Genomic DNA, 9861 nt, shown 5'->3' with positions numbered 1-9861 from the left:
GGTTTTAACCACATCTTTGTGTAGATAAGAATTTTTTATAGTTTTGTTTTGCTGGTAATTTGTCAATGGGTGATTGTTAGTATGCTAATTTATTTAATCTAATAGAATGCACATACTGTTAATCAGTGACGTCACTTACAAATAGTGATAAAAAAAGTGATTTCAGGAGCATCAGAAAAAAACCCTCTACAACAAAGGGTGAATTATTGATTAATCATGATACTAATTTAATATGCATTTATTTCACAATACATTATCTCAAGAATTATATATATATAATATAAATTCTTTTTTTTTTTTCTGAATTTATATCCCCAATGCAATATCAGGGGGTAAAGATACCATTAGAGTTCTTAAACTTATCGCTATGCTCTTGTTATCAGATGAGACATAATCCCCAGCGTTTGGCCCTGTGATTCTTCAAGACAAGACCTTGATCCCATCTACACTCAGTACATGAAGAAGGTGAGTTTCACAATAGCTGCCACTATCACAAATCAAGAGACCGAACACAACAGGATTTCATCCATATGAACACACCCATATGTAGGCATGGGTACTGAAACCCGGTATTAAATGGGTCCTGGGGCCAAATTATGGAAGACCGCAGTATCGATAAGCTTGGACGTTATCAGTTCTGCTGACGGTACTGAAGAAATTACACGCACTATTTATTAAATATATTGTCTCAATTTTCCTTCATGATTTATTTTCAGACATCATAAGAATAATGTTATACTTGGTATTTTAACATGACATGTTATAACAAGAATATCTATGGCAAGAGCTCTTTTCAGTCGCTGCTTTCTTTTCCTCGTGATCCTTTTCTTTTCTTTTTTCCCCTTTGTAATCTGCTGTAAGAGTATGAAAAAGGACAACATATGCTGCACATTTGTGGTCTGTTCTCCCGAATTTAATTTACGATATATTCCTTGGAGCTTGGAGAGTATTCACTTAAACACAGTTTATGTCTTAAGTTTAAGCTTGTTGAATAATATGTCAAAAGAAATGCAATGGTCAGGATTATTAAAGGCGTTTTTCTATGACAGCAGACACATGAGATGATGGCTGAAGTGAGTCAGTGAAGGAGAAGATCAAGATCTGGAGGAGGACATGCAGTTTACACTTCAGGAGAAAGACACAGATGAGCTCCAGGGCAGATTCAGCAATCATAAAGGTGAGTTCAGTGTTTCCATGCTTAAGTGACACTGTTTAAAAGAAGCAGGTACATTATGTGTTATTTACAGTGATGATTTTATTTGTTTTATTATTATAAGGTAATATTAAAGGTTAAAAATGACCCACGGTAAAAGACCTGCACGATATTGAAAAAAACTGATATTGCAATATTTAATTTTTTCTGATATATATAGTGCAATATTTCAATAAAAACTATTTCACCAAATGATTAAATAGCTCTATTTGACAATTAGAAAATTAGAAATTTGAATAGTCTCTGATGCGAACTCACTAGATCTCGCAGCAATGTTATTACTTCAGTGGCGAATTCAAATGTTTTCTTCACTGGATATCTTAGCACAGTGTCGCTTGATCTCGCGCTGCACAGATGTTGCTGGTCCGAACTGATAAATGGTCCGTTAAGCACAATATGATGAGTAGCGCAATTTCGTTCCGCTTTCATTACGTTTGCCATTTGATGTTGCGCAACGTTGTGGTGATCGCGCCAGTGCGGATTTTGTCTGCAGAAAAAATGGTCCTAGGAATCGTTCGGTTTGTATGTGTACCGAACCGGAAGCAGCTCGTACCGAAACGGTTCAATAATTACGAATACATGTACCGTTACATGGCTAATTTACATATATGCGAGTCCTGATCGGGAGGTAACGTCCGATTCCGATCGAGTCTGAAACCACGTGATCGGGCCCGATTTCCGATCGCGTGATCGGATCGGGACATCCCTAGTTTAAAGTTTTTCAATTTTACAAAATATGGTGTAAAAACGTCTTAGTGCTGCCCTCTTCAGGTTGAACAGTGGCTACTGCAGTTGAATTTTCCTATTGGATGTTGTGGTACCCTCTGACGTCAGAGGGTACCAGCTAACCATCCCCTTGCCTACAGAGAGATACGTCTCAGATGCATGCCCCCTCTCCACTAGGCTCTGCCCACTTTTCCAGCATTTTTGGGCATTTTGGGGGGGGGGGGGTACCATTATCTCAATTAGGGGTAATGGCCTCTATTGTCTTTAGATGTAGTGGTCTTCCCTAAGGTTTTGTAAGGTCAGCCCCTTCCTGCCCACCGAATGCCTATAAGATACCATGTAAACTTACATTAGAGAGATTTTGGACGAACCACAGCATCAACAGCTGTAGTTCTCTAGAAAACATCACTTCTAGAGAACTACAGACCTGTCTCTCTCCTACCAGTCATTGCGAAAACACTTGAATGAGTTGCTTTTAACCAAGTATCATCCTTCCTGTCTCTGAACAACCAGCTGGATGTCAACCAATCTGGCTTCAAGAAAGGACATTCAACTGAGACTGCATTGCTGTCAGTCACGGAAGCCCTGCGGATCGCAAAAGCTGCTTCCAAATCATCAGTTCTCATTCTACTGGATCTGTCTGCTGCCTTCGACACTGTGAATCATCAGATCCTCTTGTCCGCCCTCTCATCACTGGGCATCACTGGAACCTCCCTCAACTGGTTTGAGTCCTATCTCACAGGTAGGTCCTTCAAGGTCGCATGGAGAGGTGAGGTATCCAAAGCACATCAACTGACCACAGGGGTTCCCCAGGGTTCAGTTCTCGGACCGCTCCTCTTCTCCATTTACACCACATCACTGGGACCCATCATACAGGCACATGGTTTCTCTTACCATTGCTATGCTGATGACACCCAGCTCTACCTCTCACTTCAACCAGATGATCCCACAGTAGCTGTACGGATCTCAAGCTGTCTGGCGGACATCTCGGCATGGATGAAGGAACATCACCTGCAGCTCAACCTGGCAAAGACTGAGCTTCTCGTCCTCCCTGCCAATCCGTCTCTACAGCACGACTTCACTATCCAGCTAGAGTCATCCTCAATCACCCCATCAAGGTCAGTCAGAAATCTTGGAGTAATCTTTGATGACCAGCTGACCTTCACAGACCACATTACGAAGATAGCTCGATCATGCAGGTTTGCTATGCACAACATCAGGAAGATCAGGCCTTTCCTAACTGAGCATGCAACACAACTTCTCGTCCAGGTCATTTCTAGGCTTGATTACTGCAATGCTCTTCTGGCTGGACTTCCATCATGTGCAACTAAACCTCTACAAATGATCCAGAATGCTGCAGCTCGTCTTGTCTTCAACGAGCCCAAAAGGGCCCACGTCACTCCTCTGTTCATCTCTCTGCACTGGCTACCACTCGCTGCTCGCATCAAGTTCAAGGCATTGACGCTTGCTTACAGATTGACCACAGGTTCAGCTCCCTCCTACTTCCACTCACTACTACAAGTCTACATCCCTCCCAGAAGCCTACGATCGGTCAATGAGCGACGGCTCGTGGTACCATCACAGCGGCCATGGTTAGCAGAAGAGAATTCTTTTAAAAGTATTTAAAATCGTACCGACCCCAAACTTTTGAACGGTAGTGTAAATGTAAATGTGTTCTCAATAAAGAATCCTGCTGAAAGATATCCCAAAATTCTCCTGGTTTTTCGCTTCTGAGTTCTAAACTTTAGAAGAATAAAGTTCACAACAGCTGCAATTTTATGTGCAGAGTGTCAGTGCAGTTCGGTTCCTGTTGAAGAAACATTTCTGTTGTGTAAATTCTGGTTTCATAACTGAGCATTTAGCTACAACATAGTTACTTACAGCTATATGACATTTTCTTAAATAGTTTATATTTTGCAAAATATTGTACACTGGACCAAATTCTTAATAAATAAAAGCATTTTTTTTTATATAATATTTCTTCTTGCTTGACTATTTATATATACGTGACCTTTTAGTAATCCAAAAGTAACCAGATTACATTACTTTCATATTGTGGTAGTTGGATTATGTTACTGAATACTTTTTTTTAAAAGTAATTTGTAACTAACAGAATACATTTTTTAAAGTAACTCTGCCAAGCCTGACTGCTACCTATTGGTGCCAAGTAATCAGTAAAACCAATATAATGGTCGACCTCTTCTTTTTAATTAGCTAAAATGGTCTTATTCTACATATTAATGTTTTTTTTGTTTTTTGTTTTCAGGATCTAGGACATGGAGTCATGATACCCACAGAAAAATGGGTATCAAAGTATGCCCAAACATGTTGGATGAATATATTTAAATATATAATGTATGGATAATCTTATGTACTGGTAATGTGGTTTAAGAGGTACATTGTCCTAATGAATTCTCCTTCTTTTTGCAGGTCTAATCAGTCAGCCCAAGTGAAGCCACACAATGTAAAAGAATAAATGAATCAAATAATAAAAATGTAATATTAATGTTGTGTTAGATGTTTATTTCCAGCTGGGTTGAGTAAAAAAGCAGGTCTTAATACTATAATTTTTATTTCAGGTGCAAGCTCTTCATTCTTTGCAAAACAAAACCTGAGCTGTAAGCTATTGAAAAGTTGGTGTGAAGTTTATATCAATTGTGTATAATAGTAGTTATAATTCAAATTAATTTATTAAAATCTATAATTAATGTCCTAATTATTAACAGCTAAAAGCATTAAACCTACAAATCTTAACCAATACAAAAATGTAATGGAAACCATTAAATATGTGCAAATCAAGACCAATACAAATTTGTAATGAAACCATCACAACCAATACAAAACTGTAATGGAAACCATTAAATATGTGCAAATCAAGACCAATAGAAATTTGTATTGAAACCATCAGAACCAATACAAAACTGTAATGGAAACCATTAAATATGTGCAATTCAAGACCAATACAAATTTGTAATGAAACCATCAGAACCAATACAAAACTGTAATGGAAACCATTAAAATACAGACCCAATACAAATTTGTAATGGAAACCCTTAAAACCAATAAATCCTAATGGAATATGGCCCAAAACACACTACGTAATGGACTCCACTTGGTAATGGTTTTAATGGTTAACGGCTGGTGGTTTGTAATGGTTTTGTAGTGGAAACCATTAGGAATTCTGTAATGGTTTCTATTGTTTTTTTCAGCAGGGTGGTAAGATCATTTCTGTTTCTTTACTTTTAATGAAGATGATTGTGTGTTAAGCGTCTGCGACTTACTTTCACTTTGATTTGCGATAGTTTGCACGTTGGCTTGATGAATCCAGCTGCTCATATGCGGCGATGCGTGTTGCCATAGCTTCATCGCTATAATACGCTCTCACACGTTTATTTTTAGCATTGTTGCGAGAAGCGGAATTTTTTTTGTCCAATTCAACAACCAGGTGCATTTACACTTGTCCAGTTTTGTCTGTTAAGCGGCCCAGACCTCCTCCTGAAGCGGTTTGAGCGATCGGAATTAAATCCGTCTCGAGTGCGTTTCGGAGGGCATTTACACCTGGTCTTTTCACGACCGGATAGCTATCAGATCACAGAAACACATGAAGTGGCCTGGTGTAAACAGCCCGCAGTTACATCATCATTTAGGATGAAAAGAAAAGGAAAAAAAAGCTATAAATTCACATCTGCGCCTTAGTGATGCGCAGATCTAAGTAATACAAAATAATATTCCAATTAATTGCGGGTAAATTAGCTACATCATTAATATGTTTAAATAAATAAATGAAAAAAAAATGTTTTAATGATTTTAATAAAGATACTGAACTCTCATTTCCGGTCAAAACAGTGAGCGTTACTTTCGTTTTCAACAATATCTAGTGTTAAGTATTTACACTAGATATTGCTCGTTTTGTGTCTTAGTTTTGTGACATGCGCATGCACGAGCAGTCGGTGTTTGTGTTTGAAAGCTCCGTCGAATCAATTCATTAATCCTTGATTTTCTTTTTTACCACTCATTTATAAACAAGCACTTTCTATTTTTATATCATGGGAACTTATCCTCGATACTATTCCTTATAAAAAACAATCGGATTGCTTTGATATCGCTACTTAGACCCAACTTTGCGAATCTCGGCTACTAGCCTTTAGTCCGCTAGCATTTCACGCGTGGCCTCGCGCCTATTGACCGTCTGATTTTACACCCGTTTCACTGAAAGGATACAGGTTATATCCAGGATTTCAGTCCTAAATTACTAGTGATATTGGTAGTATCACTACTAATCTACTGTTCATCTGTTATGGCGAACATATCGGATGTGTGTCTAACGTTACCTCTGAGTGCAGGTGAGGACACATTCGAACTTATTTCGGTACGATTGGAGCTTGAATCGGTGGAGAAACAGATCCGTGGTCTGCTGGAGAGGCAAGCCGAGCTGCGGGATCGGCGATCAGCGCTTGAAACGTCACGCGCCGATGCACACAAGTCAGTGGTTAGTAACTTTTTGACTCCGACTTCGTCCACTCCGTGCGTTTCTCTGCCCAGGAGGACGCGATCATCTCTGGCATCATTCACTCCGGCACCAACCCAACACCATGGACCCTGGGTGATCCCACAGCGGAAGACACGAGCCAGGACCAGAGCAAGAACCTCTCCGCCCCTCCCGGTCTTCGAGATCTCCACCCGGAACCGCTTCTCCCCTCTTCGCGAGTCGGAACGCGACGACGCCGTGATCATCGGCACTTCCATGGTCCGTCATGTCCGCGCTACCTCAGGTAAGGGTAAGGTGCGCACTCACTGCCTTCCTGGTGCTCGTGTACTTGATGTCGCCGCACAGGTTCCCGAGATCCTGAACAGTGACGAGCGCGTCGGAGCTGTGGTGCTTCACGCTGGAACAAACGATATCAGGCTGCGGCAGACGGAGGTTCTGAAGAAGGACTACAGGAGCCTGATCGAGACGGTACGCAGCACAGCGCCTGAGGCAACGATCATCGTGTCTGGGCCGCTACCCACGTACCGACAAGGACAAGAAAGGTTCAGTAGATTATTTGCACTAAATGAATGGTTAATGTCATTGTGTAATGAACAAAAACTGCTCTTTGTAAATAATTGGAATCTGTTCTGGGAGCGACCTAGGCTGTACCGTGCTGATGGCCTGCACCCCAGCAGAATCGGAGCGGCTGTTCTGTCGGACAACATCTCCAAGACGTTACACACCGTATGACTAGAAAATCAAATTCCAAATCACAGTCTTTGCTGTGCCAATTTAATTGATATAAGTAGTGTAGAACATTATATAGAAACTGTGTCTATTCCTCGTTTAGTGAGGCCAAATAATAAATCCACTGTAGGATCTAGGAAAAATCTTATTGTAATTAAACCTGAAAATCTAAATATCAGTGAACAAAAACAATTTCTAAAACTAGGTCTTCTAAACATTAGATCGCTCACACCTAAGGCGGTTATTGTAAATGAAATGGTCACAGATAATAGCTTCGATGTACTTTGCCTTACTGAAACCTGGCTTAAACCAAACGAGTATTTCGGTCTAAATGAGTCTACTCCGCCAGGATACTGTTATAAGCATGAGCCCCGTCTGATCGGTCGTGGCGGCGGTGTTGCAACAATCTATAGAGATATTCTTAATGTTACTCAGAAAACAGGTCACAGGTTTAATTCGTTTGAAGTACTGGTGCTAAACGTTGCGCTCTTAGATGTAAGAAAGAAATCCATATTATCTCTAGCCTTGGCTACTGTATATAGACCTCCAGGACCATATGCTGATTTCCTAAAAGAGTTTGCAGACTTTCTCTCAGATCTATTGGTCAATGCCGATAAAGCAATAATTGTTGGAGATTTTAACATACACGTAGATAACACAAATGATGCGTTAGGGGCTGCGTTTACAGATTTATTAAACTCCTTTGGGGTCAAGCAGAATGTCAGTGGTCCCACTCATCGTCTAAATCATACACTAGATTTAATTATATCATACGGAACCAATCCAACCGATATAGATATTATACCGCAAAGTGACGATCTCACCGATCATCACATGGTAACTTGTATAATACGCACTGCTGAAATTTGTCATGTTGCGCCACGTTATAGACCAGGCAGAACAATCCTTCCAATCACTATAGATAGATTCTCAAATAGCTTACCTGATCTATCTCAGCTGCTCAGTGAACCCAAACAAACAGATGAACTAGAGGAAATGACTAGCAGTTTGAGCACCATTTTCTCTAGTACATTAGATATTGTTGCACCAATTAGATCAAAAAAGGTTAGAGAGAAAACTAAAGCATCATGGTACAACAGTGCTACGCATGCTATCAAGAGAGAAACTCGTAACCTAGAGCGTAAATGGAAACAAACTAATTTAGAGGTCTTTAGAATCGCGTGGAAAGACAGTATGTCACGTTATAAAAAAAGCTCTAAAAGCAGCCAGGGCTGAGCATCTCCGCAAACTAATAGAAAATCACCAAAATAATCCAAGGTTTTTATTTAACACCGTGGCTAGACTAACAAATAAACAGACATCACCCGAGCAAATTATTCCGTTACAGTATAGCAGTAATGATTTTATGAACTACTTCAATGAGAAAATAGAAAGCATCCGAAACACAATTGTAAATGTACAATCCTCTATGGTGTCTTATGATTCAGCCTCAATTATCGCCCCTCAAGAACAACTACACCGCTTTACAACTATAGGACAGGAAGAGCTAAATAAACTTATCATTGCATCTAAACCAACAACATGTTTATTAGATCCAATACCAACTAAATTTCTGAAAGAAGTGTTACCTGTAGTGGAAGAGCCTCTTCTTAATATTATTAACTCGTCTTTATCTTTAGGTCATGTTCCAAAAATATTCAAGCTGGCAGTAATAAAACCTCTCATTAACCTGTTAACCGTCACCAGTGCGTGGGCGCTCTGAAGCGTTTTTTTTTTTTTAAATAGTTCAAAGTTACTATCATATTTAATGTTATTAACTTGACAAACTATACATCATTAAAACGATATAAGACTCAAGTTTCAGTATTTGACCACTATTGTATTCTGAGAAACTTATAGTGACAGTTATGTCTTAATTTGTGTCAGGAGTTATGAAATTAAAAAACGAGTCGTTACCTTTAATATGAATTATGAGCGTCAGCTGCTCTCATTCAGAAAAAAACTCCCGTGCGATCGTCATGACAGCGCTTGACAAAACAACGTCCCTCAGGGCTTTTAGCTCAAACATGTGCAGATTTGGAGAAATATTGATAGATTCTCATAAGTTTACATCAGGGGGGTATTGCACAAAAGCAAGATAAGGGATTAAGCTGGGATTTTCCAGTTATCCTGGCTGAATTTAGCCCTTACTTGGTTGCATGAAGGGAGGCTAAATTAATCTACATTAAGTTACTATGGAGATTTACACTTTGCAGCTAGCCTGCTCCGGAGCAGGCTAACAACCAGGCTAAGATTAATCCTAGTGATTTATCGGCTAGTTCCTCCCTAAATCCTACTAGATATTAATGTGTTTTAGTCACTTCATGGTCCTGCATTAAAATACTAGATATACTGTCATTCATCTAAGTATGCGTACTGTTTTTTTTGTTATTATTGAAAACTGCTGTTCATTTCACTGTCAGAATTTTGATGAATATATATATATTATTCGAGATTTAAAGCGTTTATTGTCATACACCCAGTGAGGAAAGCAGATTTTCCTGAGCAATTATTACTTTGCTGTCCATAATGAATGCCAACACAGTGCAAAATAACTATACTATACAATATGAGAAATAGAATATAGACTATGTATATCTATATATGCAAGTATAGAGTAGAAATGTACTGTTGAATGAGAAAAATTTTTTTTTGCAGTTGATGAGATAAGAAATGGCTCATGAAGTTGCAAATGTGGTTTCAA

At 39.3% G+C, this 9861-nt stretch overlaps 1 long non-coding RNA gene across 1 annotated transcript; it reads left to right on the top strand.

Annotated features, from left to right (window-relative positions):
- The first annotated feature begins 379 nt into the window (after positions 1 to 379).
- On the top strand, positions 380 to 4441 carry LOC130090937 (uncharacterized). Its single transcript, XR_008807747.1, has 4 exons — positions 380 to 465; positions 1050 to 1177; positions 4206 to 4294; positions 4370 to 4441. It is a non-coding gene; the product is annotated as an uncharacterized LOC130090937 (long non-coding RNA).
- Positions 4442 to 9861: the final 5420 nt, after the last annotated feature.

This window comes from Rhinichthys klamathensis, unplaced genomic scaffold (genome assembly GCF_029890125.1).
Source record: "Rhinichthys klamathensis goyatoka isolate OS25496 unplaced genomic scaffold, OSU_Roscu_1.1 h1tg000155l_1, whole genome shotgun sequence".
In the NCBI taxonomy this organism is placed as follows: domain Eukaryota; kingdom Metazoa; phylum Chordata; class Actinopteri; order Cypriniformes; family Leuciscidae; genus Rhinichthys; species Rhinichthys klamathensis.
The sequence above is the reverse complement of the archived record's forward strand: the minus strand, read 5'-3'. Positions and strand labels throughout refer to the sequence as shown.